Genomic DNA, 21,691 nt, shown 5'->3' with positions numbered 1-21,691 from the left:
AGGCGGTGGCGGCGGAGGTGGGGGAAGGGAAAGGTGGAGGGGCGGGGGGAGGGGAAGCGCCCGCGAGCCGACGCCCGCCCGCGCGCCCCCGCCTTGCGTCCCCCTCCCCCCACCCGGCACCGCGCGCCCCCGCCTCGCGCTCCCCCTTCACCTCATCCCCTCCCCCCCTCCGCGCGCGCGCCCCGGTCTTTCACTTCGGCCTCGCGCGCCCCCATCTCGTGTCCCTTCATTTCTTCTCGTTTTACTCTTTCTCCCCTCCCTCACGCCCCGTTTCCCCGCCATCCCCGCTTTCACTCACTGCCTCATGCCCGCCATGCTCCCGTCCTTTCCTCTCTAGCGCGCCCCCCCTTTTTTAACTCTCTCCACCCCCAGTGGTGCCCTCGGGGTGCGGGGGCCGCTCCCTGCTCTCTGTCTTGTGTTTTCCGGTGGATGGGACAAATGGGGGATCCTTAAAGGGTGAAGGAAGCTCGGGATAATTACCTTTATTTATGGAAAAGCATCAGGAGCGCAGAACCTTACCCCTTTATTTTTCGTCCACGGTTCCCTCGCTCTCCTGTAGAAGGGAATTGTCTCATCCTGCATGTGGGTACTTATCTTCTATAGAGAATAAATCATCTCTTTTCTCAGCTGGTCTTCTGGCGCACACTGGATTTGTCTTTTAGTTAAGTGCCTGAGGGTCAATAGAACTTACCCTTCCCTAACCAAACCGGGACTTAAGAGTACTTTTGGCCTCCCTGTTCTCAATTACGCTGAGGAGCTAGCCACTCCTGCGAGTGCAGAGGTTTAGGTGCCATTCGTGGGCCCGGGACAGCTTTCCCCCTTCATAAAGGTATGGTATCCTCTTTGGATTCTTCCCCAGCATCAACTTCTTGCAAACACAAGATGTTAGTCCATAGGGCTGGCGCTGAGGTGGAGATGGAGGCTGTAATGGTGGGTGGCATGTGGATGCTAACTGAGCTGGGTATCAACCTTTTCCTCCGCTGTCCTCTGGAGAATCAGATATCCTCTTGAGAACCGTTTTCTTGTTTCTGATAAATGATTATTTGGAGGGTGTGTTTGTGAGAGAGAGGTGGGGGTACTTAATATATTTCAGCAAAGGGAAAGAGTAATGTTTTCGGACCAGACTATAAAAAGGGATTTGTACTTGTAGCTGGAGTAAAAGCAGGTTTAACGGGTCTGTGTTGGAGATGCTTTTGTAGTTTTTAGGACATTTTCTTTTCTAAAAATGTATATTTTAAATAGACAGTGCACACATGAGATACAAAGTAAAAAGAAAGCTTCCCTCCCACTTCTGTCCTCCAGCCATCCAGTCTTTCTAGTGCCTATGACTTAGATGTTTTCTGGCAGCAGCCTGGTGTCTATAGGTTGTTGGAGATTAACTTGCTTGGGAGTTTAGTGCTAACTTTATTGCACTTTTTGGATATGCTGATTCAAACTCTTCTTTGAAGTCTGACAATCACTGGGATTCATATAATTTATGTTGCAGCAGTCTTGATATAATATTGTCATAGAGTAGCATTTCTGTCAGTACTTGGGTAGGGTGGAGGCTACTTCTGGAGGTGCTATGGAGGGATTCAATATATTTTGAGGGAAAGCCCCACCTGTTGGAAATGGTGCTGCTTTTTTGGTGACAGATTTCTAGTCCCTGGCTGTTGGGGGATGATCTGGGTCAAGGATAGGCTTTCCTTGGACTCTTTAAGCAGATAGGTTGTATGAGTAGTTAATGGGAGTACTAATCTGGTAGGACTGTCTTCAGTTTTTAGAGGAATATAGTTTTTAGTTTAGTGGCAGTGATAGTCATCATGGAACAAGGTAGATAAGTATTAATCATTGGGAATCATAAGGCTGGACCTGTAGGCTGAGTGACCCAATTTGAGAGAAGGTGAGGCTTTATAGACTTTTGTCCTGCCTATTATTTCTTTCTTGAACACTCTCCATGAGGTGAGAGTGATTTGTAGTTGACAGCAGCATCCATCTTTATGACACTGTGGTTTGCCTCCCTGGACTGTATGATGTCTGTTAACTTCCTGTTTAGAGGCAGTCCAAATAGGGTTACTAAATAGAGGCTGCATTCAAATACTTGTCTGGGAACAATGTTAACCAGGTTCCCTGATCAGCACTTTAAATCTAAGTTCTGAGTGTAACGTTTACTGCTGTGTTTAGCATAGGGCCACAGGGTGGTGAGAGAGGGAGGTGTGAGGAGTTTGTCCTGAATGTCACAGCCTTTAAATACTTTTCAGAAGCCTGTATGCTGTCCCCCACTTTTTGGGGGGTTCTCTCCACCCTGCTCCCCCTTTTTCTTTTTGGCCAGCTGGGCCAGGCTGGACCTCTACGTTAGGTTTTGGTTAGAGAACAGCAAGGTGGAAGAGATGTCAGTATGTCAATAAAGGTATCTTTTTTTTTTTTTTTAATCTTCCCTCCAGGAGACAAGTTCTCTTTTGCCAGGGTTAGATAGACTATAGTGGTGTCATCATAGCTCGCTGCAACCTCCAATGCCTGGGTTCAAGTGACCCCCCCTGCCTCAGCTTCCTGAGTAGCTGGGACTATAGGCATGTGCTATCCATGCCCAGCTAATTTTTTTATTTTTTGTAGAGATGGGGTCTCCCTATGTTGCTCAGCCTGGTCTCAAACTCCTGGCTTCAAGTGATCCTCCTGCCTCAGCCTCCCAAAGTGCTAGGATTAGAGGTATGAGCCAATATACCAAGCCCAATAAAGATATCTTAATCATATACTGGGACCTCTGGATTCATCCTAACTTTAAGTAGTGAGTCTTGTATGTTATATGTAAAGCAAACCTCTTATTTCCATTTACTGATCCTTCCTTTCCCCCTCTACCCACCAAGCTGGAGGTGCATATGTAGGAAAACAGTAGCTGTGCTGTCCTGGTTTCTGGACTCTGGAGCATATTCCATGTTAGCCACCCCATTGGGAGTCATGCTGACAAGCAGCTCCTTCCTCTGCACTTAACTCAGAAGGCTCAGGTTGGTTAGCTCATTGAGAAAAGCCAAACCAGCTTTGATTGTTAAAACAACTGCCAGAGAACTTGTAAAATTTGAGCAGTAAGTGGGACTGAGGGACTTTCTTTTTCTGATCTTTGCAGTACTTAAAGCCCTGCATCGTTACATATCAAGGCACAACAGCCAGGCATTTTCTGAGGTAGTTTGAAAGGAAAGGAAAAAATAGTAAAAAGACACACACCCAGATTGACTATAAATCTAAGCCCTAGTGTAAAGCTGTCCACCTCTTGGTTGGGAAAAATTCAACCTATTGGACAATGCCACACAAAGTTGCAGTTCTACTGCTGTTGGCTAAGCCTGGGAAAAGATGCATAAGGAAGTTCAGTTTCTCTTGAAAAGGACTTTGGGGAAGAGAGCTACTATTAGCAATATTGTTTGGTTTATCCTCAGTAATCTTTTTTTTTATTCTTATGTTTTTTTCTAAGACATTTCTTTGCTTGCGATCCTCAGTAATCTCTGTGAAGTTTTTCTATAGATAGTGAGTGGTTGAGGATTTTGGTGGCTCCAGAATCCATGAAGCAGAAGCCGCTTACTAGTGATGGAAGCCTCTAAAGAATAGGTCTGATTTGAAATGGACCCCTCCTCATGTTTCATCTTTTACCTTCTCCTTTTGTGGATATGTGAAATATTCCCATGTAGCTTGAGTTCATCCAGTAGGAAGGGAGTGACCCAGGATCTTTAGGGCTTAACTTGTCTGACATACTTCTTAGATGGTGGCTCAGTAATGTTTGGAGTCTCCCTCAAAATTGGCTGGCTCACGCCTGTAATCCTAGCACTCTGGGAAGCCGAGGCGGGAGGATTGCTTGAGCTCAGGAGTTCGAAGCCAGCCTGAGCTAGAGTGAGACCCCTTTTGTACTAAAAATAGAAAAAAAAATAAGCCACACAACTAAAAATAGAAACAAAAAATTAGCCAGGTGTGGTGGCTCGCACCTGTAGTCCCAGCTACTGGGGAGGCTGAGGCAAAAGGATCACCTGAGCCCAGGAGTTTGAGGTTGCTGTGAGCTAGGCTGATGCCACAGCACTGTAACCTGGATTACAGAGTGAGACTCTGTCTCCAAAAACAAACAAAATTCCCTAATCTTGGCCATTTCCTTAAGTTGCCATCAACTGGCAAGAAGCTATCAACAATTTAGGGTTATAGAAGCAAAAGCAACAGATGAATAAGAACACTTGTTACTTTTTGAGGTGTGAAATGGTCAAATTCTAGACCTCAAAGAGTAATAGTAATTGCAAAAGGGTCTTTGACAACATGTGAAATTAATTGTTATTAATACTAACCGGCAAACTACTAAGGAAATTAAGGGAAACGACAGTAATTCCATATTCCTGAGCCATTCTCTTGTTGTTTTTCATACCTGGCTAGTATACTTTTTTTTTTTTTTTTTTTTTTTTTGGAGACAAAGTCTCGCTCTGTTGCTCGGGTTAGTGTGTTGTGGCGTCAGCCTAGCTCAGAGCAACCTCAAACTCCTGAACTCAAGCAATCCGACTGCCTCAGCCTCCCGAGTAGCTGGGACTACAGGCATGCGCCACCATGCCTGGCTAATTTTTTCTATATATATATTAGTTGGCCAATTAATTTCTTTCTATTTTTAGTAGAGATGGGGTCTCCCTCTTGCTCAGGCTGGTCTCGAACTCCTCAGCTCAAACACTCCGCCCACCTCAGCCTCCCAGAGTGCTAGCATTACAGGTGTGAGCCACTGCGCCCAGCCATTAGTATACATTTTAAAAAATAATTCAGGTTACTGTTACCTGAGGCTGAAAGTCATACTTTAAATCTCCTGATCAAGGCTTTCTTGGTTTTGTCTCATTTCAGGGCAAAGTGGAATTTGTAATCTTCAAAAATAAAGGCTGGAATGTTAGTAGGATTTAGATTAGACACCGGGATTAACAAATTCCCATTATGGTTGTAAGGGATTGCAGATGTTAACCGGAGGGCTTGTGCATCACTTACCCAGAAGATATTTATTAGGTTAGCTTTTTGAGGATATTTAAATTCAGACTTCTGGAAAAGAAAATGTAGACTAATAAATGGCAGATTGGTATAGTGGAACACAGGTGTAGAGAGAGTCTAGAAGTCTTGGGCCAGATTCTTGCTTTGTGATTTATTAGCTAAATGACTTTGAGTAAGCCTCCTAATTTTTGAATTCCCATTTCTCTCAGAGTAAAAGCCAGTCCTTACAGTAGCTTTTGAGGTTTTACCTGGTCTGCCCTCCCTCACCTCTTCCCTTTTTCATCTGCTGTCATCTTCCCCCTTGTTCACTGCGTTCCAGCCACACTGACTTGTTCCTTGAATACATAAGTCACACTCTTTATCTTAGGACCTTTGCACCAGCTATTCCCACTAGTGGGAAATAGCTAGTTTTCCCCATAGAGATAATACAAATGGCTAATTGCCTTACCTCCCTCAAGTTGTTGCTTAAATTCACTTTTTCAATGAGGCTTTATCCTTCATCTGTTTAAAAATTGTACCTTTAGCTCCCATGCTTCATGCCTATTCATCTTTCTCTGCTCTCTTTACCATAGCACTTAAAACTTTATAACATACTTATTGCTTCTTGGTTCTCACCCCGTGATATAAGGTCTTTGACGACATGGATTTATTTTGGTAATTTGTTTAGTTCACTGTGCTAATACAGTGCCTGGCATACAGTTAATACTCAATAAATATTTGTTGATCAAATAAGAGTAAAAATAACCTGTCTTTCTAACCTCATGTTTGTGTATAACCAAAGTATAAAATGTGATAAGCATAACATGGTATGCTTAAAATGTTTTGTGAACTTTAAAGCATTATACAAATAATGATAAAATTATTCCCTTCCCATTGAAATGGTAAATAACACGTGATTATTAAAAAAACTTAAGTATATTCACATATATTATCACAGTTCTCCTAAACACCAGACCTTTGTTTCCCACTGGTACCTCAGATTCAACATTCTCAACATCTTTTCTTCTTTTCCCCTTCTGTGATTCATTGAGTCATATAAGCCAGAATTGTGAGCATCATCGTCGATTCTCTATTATTTTCTAAATGTTTCTGGTTTTGGTTATTTTGGGTTCTTTGTTTTGTTTTTGAGACAGTCTCACTGTCACCCCATTTAGAGTGCTGTGGTGTCATCATGGCTCACTGCAACCCCAAATTCCTGGGCTCAAACCATCCTTCTGCCTCAGTCTCCTGAGTAGCTGGGACTACAGGCATGTGCCACCATGCTAATTTTTCTATTTTTGGTAGAGATGGGGTTTCCCTCTTGCTCAGGCTGGTCTCTAACTCCTGACCTCAAGTGATCTTCCTGTGTTGGCCTCCCAGAGTGCTAGGATTACAGGTGTGAGCCACCATACCCAGCTGTTTCTAAATATTTCTGAATCTGCAGCTTCTTCTGTATCTGTGCTCCTGGTCTCCTAATTCAGGCCCACAACAACTTTTTTTTTTTTTTTTTTTTTTGAGACAGAATCTTGCTTTGTTGCCCAGGCCAGTGAGTGCCGTGGCGTCAGCCTAGCTCACAGCAACCTCAAACTCCCGGGCTCAAGCAATCCTGCTGCCTCAGCCTCCCGAGTAGCTGGGACTACAGGCATGCGACACCATGCCCGGCTAATTTTTTCTATATATATTAGTTGGCCAATTAATTTCTTTCTATTTATAGTAGAGACGGGGTCTCACTCTTGCTCAGGCTGGTTTCGAACTCCTGACCTCGAGCAATCCGCCCGCAATAGCCTCCCAGAGTGCTAGGATTACAGGCGTGAGCGACCGCGCCCGGCCCACAACAACTCTTAATTGGAATATTTCCATGATCTCTCACAGTTCTGTTTTTAGTCTTGTTCTCTTTTATTTATTTATTTTTTATTTTAGCGTATTATGGGGGTACAAATGTTAAGGTTACATATATTGCCCATGTCCCCCTTCCCCCTCTTGTTCTCTTTTAAACTGTCATATTCTCTTCAAAATGGTCTAACAGATACTTGATTATTCTCCTTCCCCTTCTTTAAAAGTATTCAAGGTCGGGCGTGGTGGCTCACGCCTGTAATCCTAGCGCTCTGAGAGGCCGAGGCGGGCGGATTGCTCGAGGTCAGGAGTTCGAAACCAGCCTGAGCAAGAGTGAGACCCCGTCTCTACTATAAATAGAAAGAAATTAATTGGCCAACTAATATATATAGAAAAAATTAGCTGGGCATGGTGGCACATGCCTGTAGTCCCAGGTACTTGGGAGGCTGAGGCAGGAGGATTGCTTGAGCCTAGGAGTTTGAAGTTGCTGTAAGCTAGGCTGATGCCAAGGCACTCACTCTAGCCTGGGCAACAAAGTGAGACTCTGTCTCAAAAAGTATTCAATAGTTTCCAATTATTAAAAGACATAATTTAAACTTTGTATAGTATTGAAGGCCCTTTATGATACTGCTGTTTGCCTTTCTATTCAGCCTTACTTCTCTACCTTTCAGGAGTCCTCAAACTACGGGCCACATACGGCCTGCCGGGAGTTTTTGCCGCTGCTGGCTATCCTGCTTAGCAGCTGACTTGTCCCTGGCCCACGGTGGACATATGTGGAATGTGCACCGCACTCTCCAATGGCCCTCCAACAGTCTGAGGGACAGTGAACTGGCCCCCTGTTTAAAAAGTTTGAGGACCCCTGTATGAGCAAATACAGTTCTTTTAGTTCCCAGATGAGCTTCCAAATCTTATCTCAAATGCTAATTCCTCTGGGAAACCTTCCCTGACTTTCCAAAAGAAACTTAGATACATTTTCTTCTTTGTTCTCGTTATATTTTGTAATTTATAAATTTGCCCTTCTAACCCTCTTGTGGTCTATAAGCATCCTAAAAGCAAAAAGATACTTCTCTTTTTGCCATTGTATCTCCAGTGCCTACCATGGTGCCTGTCACCTAAAAGATATTTTAAAAAATTGTTGAATAAATGACTACTCCTGTGAGTTGAGAAATTGCTGCATAAATTTAGAAGATGCCCCTTTTGTTATGTTCTAGGAGCAGAAGAACAAGGAGTCTTGGTTTTGGCATTTAGCATTTGTGTGACCTTGGTTGAGTCACCTGAAGTCTCTGAGCTTTAGTTTCTTCAACTTAGAAATGAGGGTCAAGGCAGGTGCAGCGGCTCATGCCTGTAATTCTAGCACTCTGGGAAGCCGAGGCAGGAGGAGGATTGCTTGAGCTCAGGAGTTTGAGACCAGCCTGAGCAAGAGGGAGTACTCCATCTCTACCAAAACCAGAAAAATTAGCCAGATGTGGTGGCGCATACCTGTAATCCCAGTTGCTTGGGAGGCTGAGGCAGGAGGATTGCTTGAGCCCAGGAGTTTGAGGTTGCTGTGAGCTAGGCTGATGCCATGGCACTGTAGCCTCTGCAACAAAGTGAGACTCTATCTCGCACAGAAAAAACAACAAATGAGGATCAATAACTGCTTTATCTATTTCACTAGGATTTTGTGTCAATCAAATATGATTTTGCTTGTAAAGGTGTTTTATAAAGTGTAAAGCATTGTATGATTGTTAATTATTTTGTAATGATACAAGCTGTACTTTCCTCACAATTTTTTTTTTTTTTTTTTTTTTGAGACAGAGTCTCACTCTGTTGCCTGGGCTATAGTCCCGTGACATCAGCCTAGCTCACAGCAACCTCACACTCCTGGGCTCAAGCGATCCTACTGCTTTAGCCTCCTGAGTCACTGTGACTACAGGCATGCGCCACCATGCTCGGCTAATTTTTTCTATATTTAGTTGGCCAATTACTTTATTTATAGTAGAGTCGGGGTCTCACTCTTGCTCAGGCTGGTTTCGAACTCCTGACCTCAAGCAGTCCGCCTGCCTCGGCCTCCCAAAGTGCTAGGATTATAGGCCTGTTGAGCACTTTTTGTGTGAGGCTTTGTATCATTCTTATAGTAACTCTGTGAGGGAAATAAACCCATTTTACAGATGAGAAAACTCATTTCCTAGGGAGGTCATCATTTTGCTGGAATCTCACAGATTTTAAAAAGTGGTGAATCTGGCCGGGCGCTGTGGCTCACGCCTGTAATCCTAGCTCTTGGGAGGCCGAGGCGGGCGGATTGCTCAAGGTCAGGAGTTCAAAACCAGCCTGAGCAAGAGCGAGACCCCGTCTCTACTATAAATAGAAAGAAATTAATTGGCCAACTGATATATATATAAAAAATTAGCCGGGCATGGTGGCACATGCCTGTAGTCCCAGCTACTCGGGAGGCTGAGGCAGGAGGATCGCTTGAGCCCAGGAGTTTGAGGTTGCTGTGAGCTAGGCTGACGCCACGGCACTCACTCTAGCCTGGACAACAAAGTGAGACTCTGTCTCAAAAAAAAAAAAAAAAAAAAAAAAAAAAAAAAAAAGTGGTGAATCTAACATTATTTGGGCAAGTCTGCCTTAGTCAAAAAGTTGTGATCTTATGTATTCAGCTAATTCCTTCCTCCCTCCCTCCCTCCCTTCCTCCCTTCCTCCCTCCCTTCCTCCCTCCCTTCCTCCCTCCCTTCCTTCCCTTCCTTCCCTTCCTTCCTCCCTCCCTCCCTCCCTCCCTTCCTCCCTTCCTTCCCTTCCTTCCCCTCCTTCCCCTCCTTCCCCTCCTTCCCCTCCTTCCTTTCCTTCCCTTCCTTCCCTTCCTTCCCTTCCTTCCCTTCCTTCCCTTCCTTCCCTTCCTTCCCTTCCTTCCCTTCCTTCCCCTCCTTCCCCTCCTTCCCCTCCTTCCCCTCCTTCCCTTCCTTCCCTTCCTTCCCTTCCTTCCCTTCCTTCCCTCCCTCTGAAAAAAGTTATGTGGTCAAATAAGATTTGGAGAAGTTCTGGGTTAAGACAGATTTCTTTACAGTATGACTTCCCTGAGACATGCATGTCTTATTAACATACGTTATATATTGGGAGCGGTAAAAGAATGACTAAAGGATTCAGAGCCTCTCAAAATGATTTAACCTTGAAAAGAGTAGGTTATGGTACTAATGGTCTCGCTGAATGCTTTGAGAATACTACACTTTGCTATTCTGCTTCATTGTAGCTCGTCTGGGATTGTTGCTCTGAAATGTGGTTACTGACTGCTTTTGTGTGCTGGTTTTCTAGAGAACTAGTATGGAGACATTAGGCCAGATAGTTTTTAGAAACTTCAGTGGTATGGCGAATGCCATTTTTTCCCCCACTAATCTTCTAAGGCAAATAATACAGCTCAACCAATGTAGCCTTCAACTTTATTGTATTCCTAGGAGATGAGCTATAACTGAGCTGCTGCCCCCACCTTTCATCTAACAGACTAGAAACAGGAGAGTAAGGTTTCAGCTTTGGGAATGAGCAAAAACCCTTGAGCCAAGAGCAAGGTGTTTTTCTTTTCTGTAAAGATAGGTAGCATCACACTAGGAGTGCTGTAAAGCCTGCTGTTACTTCTCTTCTGCAAGGTATACAGACAGACCTGGGGATCAGGAGAGAAGGAACAGTACCTTTGATTTTTTTTCCCCCTCAGTCCTTTAAAGATTGATCTGTTAGTCTCAAAATAAACTGTAAGAAATTTGCCCCCTCCCTTTTTCTGAGACAGAGTCTTGCTTTTTTGCCACAGGTAAAGAGCTGTGGTATTGGCCGGGCGCAGTGGCTCATGCCTGTAATCCTAGCACTTTGGGAGGCCAAGGCAGGGGGATTGCTCAAGGTCAGGAGTTCGAAACCAGCCTGAGCAAGAGGGAGACCCCATCTCTTTCTTAAATAGAAAGAAATTAATTGGCCAACTAATATATGTAGAAAAAAATTAGCTGGGCATGGTGGCTCATGCCTCTAGTCCCAGGTACTTGGGAGGCTGAGGCAGTAGGATTGCTTGAGCCCAGGAGTTTGAGGTTGCTGTGAGCTAGGCTGATGCCACGGCACTCACTCTAGCCTGAGCAACAAAGTGAGACTCTGTCTCAAAAAAAAAGCTGTGGTGTCTCATAGCTCACTGCAACCTCAAACTTGCAGGCTCAAGAGACTCAAAGTCTCTACTAAAGAGTGCCCACTCTTGCCCAGGCTGGTCTTGAACTCAAGCAGTCCTCCCTTCTTGGCCTCCAAGAGTGCTGGAATTACAAGTGTGAGCCACTGCGCCTGGCCTTGTCCTATGTCTTTTAAAGGTGTAAAGGTTACCTAAATGATGTTCACCATTTCAAACTTGTATCTAGTAGTATGAAACTTTTATCTAGCAGTGAAAAACATTGAAAAGATTTTCCCAATAGGGTAACATTTTTTGACATTTTTTGGAGGGAAGGAGCAGTTTTCCAGTCACTCTTTAACATTTGGCTAGATTGCGTTGCTCTCAAAGGGATTGAAACAGTTGTGTGTGTTGCTACTGCCATGGACAAGTTGGCTACAAGACGCTTGGAGTATTAAACTATTAGGTTCTATGGGAGTTTGATGTGAGTAACATGACATTTTTTCCATGTACTAGAGTTTGTCCTATAGTAAGTGTCCACAAATAAATTTGTGTTACTCTGATACCATTCTTTTCTTAATTTTATAATTCAGATAGTAAAGAATACTCAGTTCCTTACCTGAGTGCATTGAGAATGTGAAAGTTTTGCTTTTTTAGAATATTTTAAATTTGGATGGTTTTGTTCTGGGTGAATGGAAACTAGAAAATGGATCTTCTATTGCACTAAAGTTGAACCTTAAGTTTTCATTAGCCTGCATTTTTTAACTCTTCATTTTCTGTTTGGAGAGCTGTTCCTCAGTTAAATTCTGTGTAATGCATTAATACTGAAGTGAAAGCTTTCAAGAAATATGAGTGACAAGAAAAGGATCTTTTATAGTTGTGTTTTGCAGTCAGGAATATCTTGTAAATACCAAATGCATCTTTGAAGAAACTTGAGATTCAAAGGAATATAAACTTTCTTTTTCTTTTTTCTTTTTAAGACTAGTCAAGTGCAGTAGTGAGGAGGGGGGAAAGTAGTAGAACAAGGAGTTCAATCTGTAACTGACTGTGAACAATCAAGTGAGATAACTCCCTTCAGATCAGCCATAAACTTTCTATTATAAATAGTGGTAAAAATTTATTTGAGATCTAATGGATTACTGTACATATATATAGGTACCGTGTATTATGAGTGAGCCATTTTAGTTGTTGCATGACTTTTTCTATGAAGGCATTGAAGTCTATCTGGTATTAAATTGTAAATTCCTAATTTTGTCAAATATAGAGTGATAGATATCACAGCAGAGTATAACCAAGGTTAGAATCTGGGCATTCTCTTTTGTTTTGTTTTGTTTTGAAACAGAGTCTCACTCTCCTGCCCAGGCTAGAGTGAGTGCCGTGGCATCAGCCTAGCTCACAGCAACCTCAATCTCCTGGGCTCAAGCGATTCTACTGCCTCAGCCTCCCAAGTAGCTGAGACTATAGATTAGCGCCACCATGCTTGGCTGATTTTTTTGCATATATATTTTTTAGTTGGTCAATTAATTTCTTTCTATTTTTAGTAGAGATAGGGTCTCGCTCAGGCTGGTTTCGAACTCCTGACTTCGAGCAATCCTCCCGCCTTGGCCTTCCCAGAGTGCTATGATTATAGGCATGAGCCACTACTCCTGGCCAGAATCTGGGCATTCTTTATTTCTAATTTAAACCTTCTGTTCTAGCTGTCTGAATACCTGATAATGTTTACAGGAGGGAGTAAAACACAATATGATAAATTTGTATTAAAAAATAAAACTTTGCTGGGCTTGGTGGCTTTATGCCTGTAATCTCATCATTTGGAGAGGCCAAAGGAAGAGGTTCGCTTTAGGCCAAGAGTTCCCGACAAGCCTGGGCAACATAGAAAGACCTCATCTCTACAAAAACTATTTAAAAATTAGCTGGATGTGGTGGTGTGTGCCTGTAGCACCAGCTACTCCAGAGACTGAGGCTGAAGAATTGCTTGATCCTATGAGTTTGAGGTGGTTGTGAACTCTGATGGCACCACTGCACTTGGCATGGGTGACAGCAAGACCCTGTCTCTAAAAAAATAAATAAAACTTAAGGTATTGGGCGGGTGTGGTGGCTCACGCCTGTAATCCTAACACTCTGGGAGGCCGAGGCGGGAGGATCGCTCAAGGTCAGGAGTTTGAAACCAGCCTCGCAAGAGCGAGACCCCATGTCTACTAAAAATAGAAATAAATTAATTGGCCAACTAGAAGTATATAGAAAAATTAGCTGGGCATGGTGGTGCTGTGCCTGTAGTCCTAGCTACCTGGGAGGCTGAGGCAGAAGGATCGCTTGAGTCCAGAAGTTTGAGGTTGCTGTGAGCTAGACTGGCGCCACGGCACTCTAGCCCAGGCAACACAGTGAGACTCTGTCTCAAAAACAATAACAACAAAAAAACACTTAAGATATCTGTAGTTGTGTGTGACTTTTGTGTTTTGGATTCATTTGGGTTGAGGGTGTGAAAAGACTGATGAATAAGGGTTACTGTTGTGATATAGGGCAGTATTAGAGGAGGACAGATTTTTTTTACCCATTGTTTTATAGGTTTATCAATTAAGTCAGGAAGCTTTCGGAAGTTTTAATTTTGTTGTTAATTTTTGTTGATGTGCTGCTTAGTACAACTCCTATGAGCTGCCTGGACGGTGCCACATTTGCTCTTTATTTTGTTGGGTATTCTGAGAAGCTTTGTGTGTGTCTCTCTTGCTCTCTTTTAAAGAACCAATCATTCTCAGTGGTGTTCATAAATTGAATTGTTCTGGCTGGATATGAGAAAATAGTCTAGTATCAGTGGTATTCTTACTGTATATTTTATCTAATTTCTTGAAAGCTTTCCTCTTTTGGTTAAATTAGAATAACTTTTGTTCTTCACTTTATTCTAGGAAATATACTTCAATTTCTCACTGAGAAAGGCTCTATGAATCAAAATATTTTAGAGATGTATTGGTCTGTCTTCTCATCTGTAAGGAAGACCTTTCATTGTACTATATACAGATGCTCCTTGACTTATGGGGTTATGTCCCAATAAACTAAGTTGAAAACACTGTAAAATCAAAAATGCATTTAATAGTCCTAACCTACTAATCATTGTAGCTTAACCTAGCCTGCCTTAAATGTATTCAAAACACTTACATTAGCCTATAATTGGGCAGATCCATCTAACACAAAGCCTATTTTACAGTAAAGTGTTGAATATCTCATGTAACTTACTGAATACTGTCCTGAAAGTGAAAACCAGAATGGTTGTATGGGTACCTAAAGTACAGTTTCTACTGAATGTGTATTGCTGTCGCACCATCGTAAAGTTGAAAATTGTAAGTTGAACCATTTGTTAAGTTCGGGACCATGGACTAGTAGACCTCTAACCTCTGTGTGAAAATGACTAGTGGCTTATCAAATCACCATGAAACTCTTGTCCATTTTTAGACAGATAGTGTTAGAAAATTTACATATCTATACATGTAACATTTTTATAACTATAAAAGTAATACCTGTTTTATAAAATTTGCAGTAATACAGAAAAAGCCAATCTCTGTAGTAGCACTATAACGATTAAAAGTATAGCTCTGGAGCCAAAAGTCCTGGGTTCAGATTTCTGCTCCATCACTACTCAGTTGTAAGATCTTTTATTTAACTTCTTTGTGCCTGGCAGATGTTAACTGTTCAGTAAATGTTAGTTCTTATAAAAGATAATGGTAAACCTAACACATAGGTGTGTGGGTGTGAGCGTGGTAAATTGTACATGAAATTGACCATTTTAACTTTTTTTTTTTTTTTTTGAGACAGTCTCACTTTGTTGCCCAGGCTAGAGTGAGTGCTGTGGCATCAGCTTAGCTCAAGCAACCTCAAACTCCTGGGTTCAAGTGATCCTACTGCCTCAGCCTCCCAAGTGGCTGGGACTACAGGCATGCACCACCATGCCCGACTACTTTTTTTTCTCTATATATATTAGTTGGCCAATTAATTTGTTTCTATTTATACTTGAGACGAGTCTCGCTCTTGCTCAGGCTGGTTTTGAACTCTTGACCTCGAGCAATCTGCCCGCCTCAGCCTCCCAGAGTCCTAGGATTACAGGCGTGAGCCACCTCTCCCATCCTATTTTAACTTATTTTAAAGCATACAGTTCATTGACATCAAGTATATTCACATTGTTGTGCAACCTATACCACTGTCTACCTCGTGAACTTTTTGATCTTCCCATTGAAACTCTGTACCCATTAAACAATAACTCCATTCTCCCCTGTTTCCCTGACAACCACCATTCTACTTTCTGATTTTATGAATTTGATGACTACTGCATATAAATAGAATTGTACAATATTTGTCCTTTGGTGTCTGACTTATTTTACTTAGCATAAGATATCTTCAAGATTTATCCATGTTGCAGCATGTATCAGAATTTCATTCCTTTTTGAGGCTGAGTAATATTCCTTTGTGTGTATATACCTCATTTTGTTCATCTGTTGGTGGACATTTAGATTGTTTACACCTTTGCCTGTTGCGTATAATGCTGCTATGAACATGGGTGTACAGATACCTGCTTGAGTCTCTGGTTTCCATTCTTTGGGCATATATCCAGAATTGGAATTACTTGATCATGGTAATTCTGTTTTTCAGGAACTGTCATACTGTTTTCCACTGTGACTTTACCATATACATTTCTACCAGCAATACATGAGGGTTCTAATTTCTCCACATCCTGGCTAATACTTATTTTTTGATTTCATTTGTTTTTTTTGTTTTTTTTTTTGAGACAGAGTCTCACTCTGTTGCCCCTGCTAGAGTGCCATGGTGTCAGCCTAGCTCACAGCAACTCAAACTCCTGGGCTCAAGCAATCCTACTGCCTCAGCCTCTTGAGTAGCTGGGACTACAGGCATGCGCCACCATGCCCAGCTAATTTTTTTCTCTATATATTTTTAGTTGTTTGGCTAATTTCTTTCTATTTTTTTAGTAGAGATGGGGTCTTGCTCTTGCTCAGGCTGGTCTTGAACTCCTAAGCTCTAACGATCTGCTGTCTCGGCCTCCCAGAGTGCTTGGATTACAGGCGTGAGCCACTGTGCCCTCGTTCATTTGTTTTTTGTAATAGTCATTCTAATGGGTATGAAGTGGTAGTTCCCTGTTTTTTTTGAGGTAGGGTCTTGCTTTGTTGTCCAGGCAACAGTGCAGTGGCATCATCATAGCTCATTGGAACCTCAAATTCTTGGGCTCAGGCAATCCTCCTACCTAATCCCTCAAGTAGCTAGGACTATATAGACTGTACCACCATACTTGGCTAATTGTTTTATCTTTCTATAGAGAAGGGCGTCTCAATTGCCCAGGCTGGACTGGAACTCCTGAGCTCAGGTGATCCTCCCACTTAGGCCTCCCAAAGTGCTAGGATGGCATCCTCTTTGTGGTTTTGATTTTCATTTCCCTAAGATTAGTGATGTTCAGCATCTTTTCAGGTGCTAATTAGCCATTTGTATATTTTCTTTGGAAAAATGTTTATTCGATGCAATAGATTTCAATTGTAGGATGTTTAGCAGTAAAAAATAAATGTGAGTTTAAATCCTTTGCTCAGTTTTTAATTAGGTTGTTTTTTTTTTTTTTTCCTTATTGACAGGTATGGAGATAGGTTGTTTTTTTATTGCCGAGTTGTAGGAATTCTTTATATATTCTAGATTTTAATCCCTTATCCATAATATAATTTGCAAATATTTTCTCCCTTTCTGTGGGTTGCCCTTTCACTCTCTTTATAGTGTCCTTTGCACAAACATTTTTAATTTTGATAAAGTCCAATTTATCTGTTTTTTATTTTGCTTGTGCTTTTGTGTTCAAGAAATCATGGCCAAATCCAAGATTATGAAGCCTTTCATCTTTTTTTCTGGAATTTCATGCTTTTAGCTCTTATATTTAGTCATTGATCCATGTTATGTTTTTGTTTGTTTGTTTTTTTTTTTTTTTGAGACAGAGTCTCGCTTTGTTGCCCAGGCTAGAGTGAGTGCTGTGGGGTCAGCCTAGCTCACTGCAACCTCAAACTCCTGGATTCAAGCGATATTACTGCCTCAGCCTCCCGAGTAGCTGGAACTACAGGCATGAGCCACCATGCCCGACTAGTTTTTTCTATATATATTAGTTGGCCGATTAATTTCTTTCTATTTATAGTAGAGACAGGGTCTCGTTCTTGCTCAGGCTGGTTTCAAACTTCTGACCTCAAGCAGTCTGCCCGCCTCAGCCTCCCAGAGTGCTAGGATTACAGGCGTGGGCCACCGCACCCGGCCAATCCATGTTATGTTCATTTTTTATATGGTGTAAGATAAGGGTTCATCTTCATTTCATTGCATGTGTATATCCAATTTTCCCAGCACCATTTTTATTTCTTTTGAAACAGAGTCTTGCTTTGTTTCCCAGCTACATGTCATGGCATCAGCCTAACTCAAAGCAACCTCAAATTCCTGGGCTCAAGGGGTCCTCCTGCCTCTACCTCCTGAGTAGCTGGGACTATAGCTGCTCGCCACCACACCCAGCTAATGTTTTCTTTTTTCAGTAGAGATGGGATGTCTCACTCTTGCTCAGGCTGGTCTCGAATTCCTCCCCCCAAGTGTTCCTCCCGATTCGCCTCCCAGAGTGCTAGGATTACTAGCACTAACTAAGAGTGAGCCACCACACCCAGCCCCCCAGCACCATTTGTTGAAGACTGTCATTTCTCCATTGAATGGTCTTGGCACCTTTGTAAAAAACATTTGACCACATAAGCTGCAAGAGTTTATTTCTTGGCTCTCTATTCTATTTCACTGGTCTATATGTCTGTCTTTATGCCAGTACCACGCTGTTTTTTTTTTTTTTTTTTTTTTTTTTTTTTTCTTTTTTTATCTCATTGTGGTTTTGATACCACGCTGTTTTGATTATTACAGTTCTGTGTAGTAAGTTTTGAAATAAGGAAGTATGAGTCCTTTGTTCTTTTCTCCCAAGATTGTTTTGGCTATTTCGGCTCCCTTGAGATGACATATGAATTTTAGAGTGGATCTGTTGACACAGTTTTTTATATTGGGCTAAAAATCTGAGTGGCATTCTGTTATAACTGGGCATCTGACTCTAATATAGTTTTTATTTTACCTAGCTCCTTGGATCACTGTATTTTTCTTTATGTATTAGAAGTAATACTACTTCAAACATCTTTGCTTTTGTAAATGAACCATTTTGTTATGGTTGGAACACTGATTTTTACTTTTAAAAGTTTGGTTCAAAGTTTTAAAAATTAAATATAAAGTGAAAAGCTTCTCATCATTGTCATTCACCTACCTAGTTTATAACTGTTCATCCTTTTCTGTCATTTCAGAGTTTCTTTTATACATATACAAGCAAATGTGAGTTTATTCTTAGTTTTTCTTTTTATACAAAAGGTAGCATAGTTTTCTGCATCTTGCCTTTTTTCACATAATAATATAGGAGCTTTTTTTTCAAATCTGTACACAGAGACCTTACTTATCCTTTAAGGAAATGTTTAAGGGTGAAAATCTCCTTCATGGATATTAGAACTTTATTGGGAAGGACTATTTAGGCTTATGGTAATAGGTCCTGTTATGGAAATTGTGTACTTTTCCTATTGCCTACAAATATGCTCTTTAATGACTTTCATTGATATTATTTCCAGCATCGAATAATTTGAATACTACTAGGTTATTAAACTTAAATTTAGGAATGCTCATTGCCTAGTTTGGGAAATCTGTTTTATAACCTTATTTGTAGTCCTAACCCCCCAAACTATGTCAGAAAATCCAAGGCTCTAATAAAGAAAAAACTTGAATCTGGTCATTTGTCCCACCTGTTAGAGCTGTTTACTTTGTACCCCCTTAAATCTGCTTTTGTTTGTTTTGAGACAGAGTCTCACTCTGTTGCCCAGGCTAGAGTACCATGGTGTCAGCCTAGCTCACTGCAACCTCAAACTCCTGGGCTCAAGCCATCCTCCTGCCTCAGTCTCCTGAGTAGCTGGCTATGAGCCCCCACACCCAGCTAATTTTTTCTTTTTTTTTTTTTTTTTTTTTTTGAGACAGAGTCTCGCTTTGTTGCCCAGGCTAGAGTGAGTGCCGTGGCGTCAGCCTAGCTCAAAGCAACCTCAAACTCCTGGGCTCGAGTGATCCTTCTGCCTCAGCCTCCCGGGTAGCTGGGACTACAGGCATGCGCCACCATGCCCGGCTAATTTTTTATATATATATCAGTTGGCCAATTAATTTCTTTCTATTTATAGTAGAGACGGGGTCTCGCTCTTGCTCAGGCTGGTTTTGAACTCCTGACCTTGAGCAATCCGCCCGCCTCGGCCTCCCAAGAGCTAGGATTACAGGCATGAGCCACAGCGCCCGGCCTTTTTTTTTTTTTTTTTGAGACAGAGTCACGCTTTGTTGCCCAGGCTAGAGTGAGTGCTATGGCATCAGCCTAGCTCACAGCAACCTCAAACTCCTGGGCTCAAGCAATCCTATTGCCTCAGCCTACGAGGTAGCTAGAACTACAGGCATGCGCCACCATGCCCAGCTAATTTTTTCTCTATATATTAGTTGGCCAATAATTTCTATTTATAGTAGAGATGGGATCTCGCTCTTGCTCAGGCTGGTTTTGAACTCCTGACCTCGAGCAATCCGGCCGCCTCGGCCTCCCAGAGTGCTAGGATTACAGGTGTGAGCCACCACGCCTGGTCTTTTCTATTTTTAGTAGAAACGGGATCTTGCTCTTGCTCAGGCTGGTCTCAAACTCCTGTGTTCAAGCTATCCTCCCACCTCGGCCTCCCACAGTGCTAGGATTACAGGTGTGAGCCACTGTGCCCAGCTTTTAAATCTGCTGATTGTGGGAAACTGAAAAGGCCTGACCACTTCATATATTCACAGAATATTTGTTGTATGCCTACTGTGTAAAAGATATAAACACAGGTGTTATAGAATATATGAAGATAAATGACACAATCTCAGTCCTCAAGAACTCCAGTCCCCAACCCCGGGTTAGCGTACCAGTACCCGTCTGTGGCCAGTTAGGTACCGGACCAGGCTGGCCTGCAGAGCTCCACTGCCATCCGTCTGTGGAAAAATTGTCTTCCGTGAAACTTAGGGTGGGGGTGGGGCACACAGCAGGAGGTGAGCTGTGGGCAAGAGAGGGAAGTTTCATTTATATTTACAACCTATCCCATAGCTGGCATCACTGCCTGAGCTCCACTTCCCCCTTCCCCTTAGAAAAATTGTCTTCCATGAAACTGGTCCCTGGTGCCAAAAAGGTTGGGGACCACTGCTCAAGAAGATGTAGTTAGTGAAGAGAACATGTATTAAAATAACTATAATATTAGATACACTATATTTATAAATTAAGTAGCATATTAGGAGCAAGTGCCTCTTAAGTATAATAGGAACAGCACTTTTTACAACTTGTGTTCAAGTATGATAGGATTGCCAAAATACTGAAAGTCTACTTTCAAAACTTCATTTATTTATGTCTATCCCAACTTCTTTTTTTTTTTTTTTGAGACAGAGTCTCACTTTGTTGTCCAGGCTAGAGTGAGTGCCATGGCGTCAGCCTAGCTCACAGCAACCTCAAACTCCTGGGCTCGAGTGATCCTTCTGCCTCAGCCTCCCGAGTAGCTGGGACTACAGGCATGCGCCACCATGCCCGGCTAATTTTTTATATATATATCAGTTGGCCAATTAATTTCTTTCTATTTATAGTAGAGACGGGGTCTCGCTCTTGCTCAGGCTGGTTTTGAACTCCTGACCTTGAGCAATCCGCCCGCCTCGGCCTCCCAAGAGCTAGGATTACAGGCGTGAGCCACAGCGCCCGGCCTATCCCAACTTCTTTTGCCCTTACCCACTTAATGCCTTAGTTATCCTTTTTTTTTTTTTTTTTTTTTTTGAGACAGAGTCTCGCTTTGTTGCCTAGGCTAGAGTGAGTGCCGTGGCGTCAGCCCAGCTCACAGTAACCTCAAACTCCTGGGCTCAAGCCATCCTCCTGCCTCAGCCTCCCGAGTCGCTGGGACTACAGGCACGAGCCACCATGCCCGGCTAATTTTTTATATATATATGTATTAGTTGGCCAATTAATTTCTTTATATTTTTTTATAGTAGAGACGGGGTCTCGCTCAGGCTGGTTTTGAACTCCTGACCTTGAGCAATCCACCCGCCTCGGCCTCCCAGAGTGCTAGGATTACAAGCGTGAGCCACCGCGCCCGGCCTTAGTTATCCTTTTAATAATAATATTTTGGGGGCCGCCTATGTGTCAGCCACAATTCTAAGCACTTTAATTGATTAGTTTAATCCTTACAATACTCTAAAGCAAGGGCCCTCAAACTTTTTAAACAGTGGGCCAGTTCACTGTCCCTCAGACTGTTGGAGAGTGCGTACTGTGGGCCTGGGATGAGTGGGCTGCTAAGCAGGACAGGCAGTGGCGGCAAAAACACCCAGTGGGCCGGGTGTATGTCTTAAATGGGTGACATGTGGCCCGAGGGCTGTAGTTTGAGGATGCCTGCTCTAAAGGTAGATGCTATTATTGTTCCCATATTATAGATGGAAAAAATGAGGCACAGAGGTTAAAAACTTTGCCTGAGGTCATATATCTAATAAGTACAAGAGCTGGAATATAGAATCAGCAAGTGTGACTCTTAAGCTTAAATTGTTAAGCTTTATACTATACTCCTCTAATCTCTTTGTATGTATATATGTATACATATGGATATATATGATACATGTATGTCATTGTTTTAGTGGTTGTATATTTCATTGTGTGGATATACCTTAATTTACTTAATCTGTCCCTTTCCGAGGGATGTTTAG

The 21,691-nt window shown here is 42.4% G+C and overlaps 1 protein-coding gene across 1 annotated transcript in view; it reads left to right on the top strand.

Annotated features, from left to right (window-relative positions):
• GATAD2B (GATA zinc finger domain containing 2B) overlaps positions 1-21,691 on the top strand; it is an 83,857-nt gene that overhangs the window by 208 nt on the left and 61,958 nt on the right. The window lies entirely within an intron of this gene.

This window comes from Microcebus murinus, chromosome 2, assembly GCF_040939455.1.
Source record: "Microcebus murinus isolate Inina chromosome 2, M.murinus_Inina_mat1.0, whole genome shotgun sequence".
Taxonomy (NCBI): Eukaryota; Metazoa; Chordata; class Mammalia; order Primates; family Cheirogaleidae; genus Microcebus; species Microcebus murinus.
The sequence above is the reverse complement of the archived record's forward strand: the minus strand, read 5'-3'. Positions and strand labels throughout refer to the sequence as shown.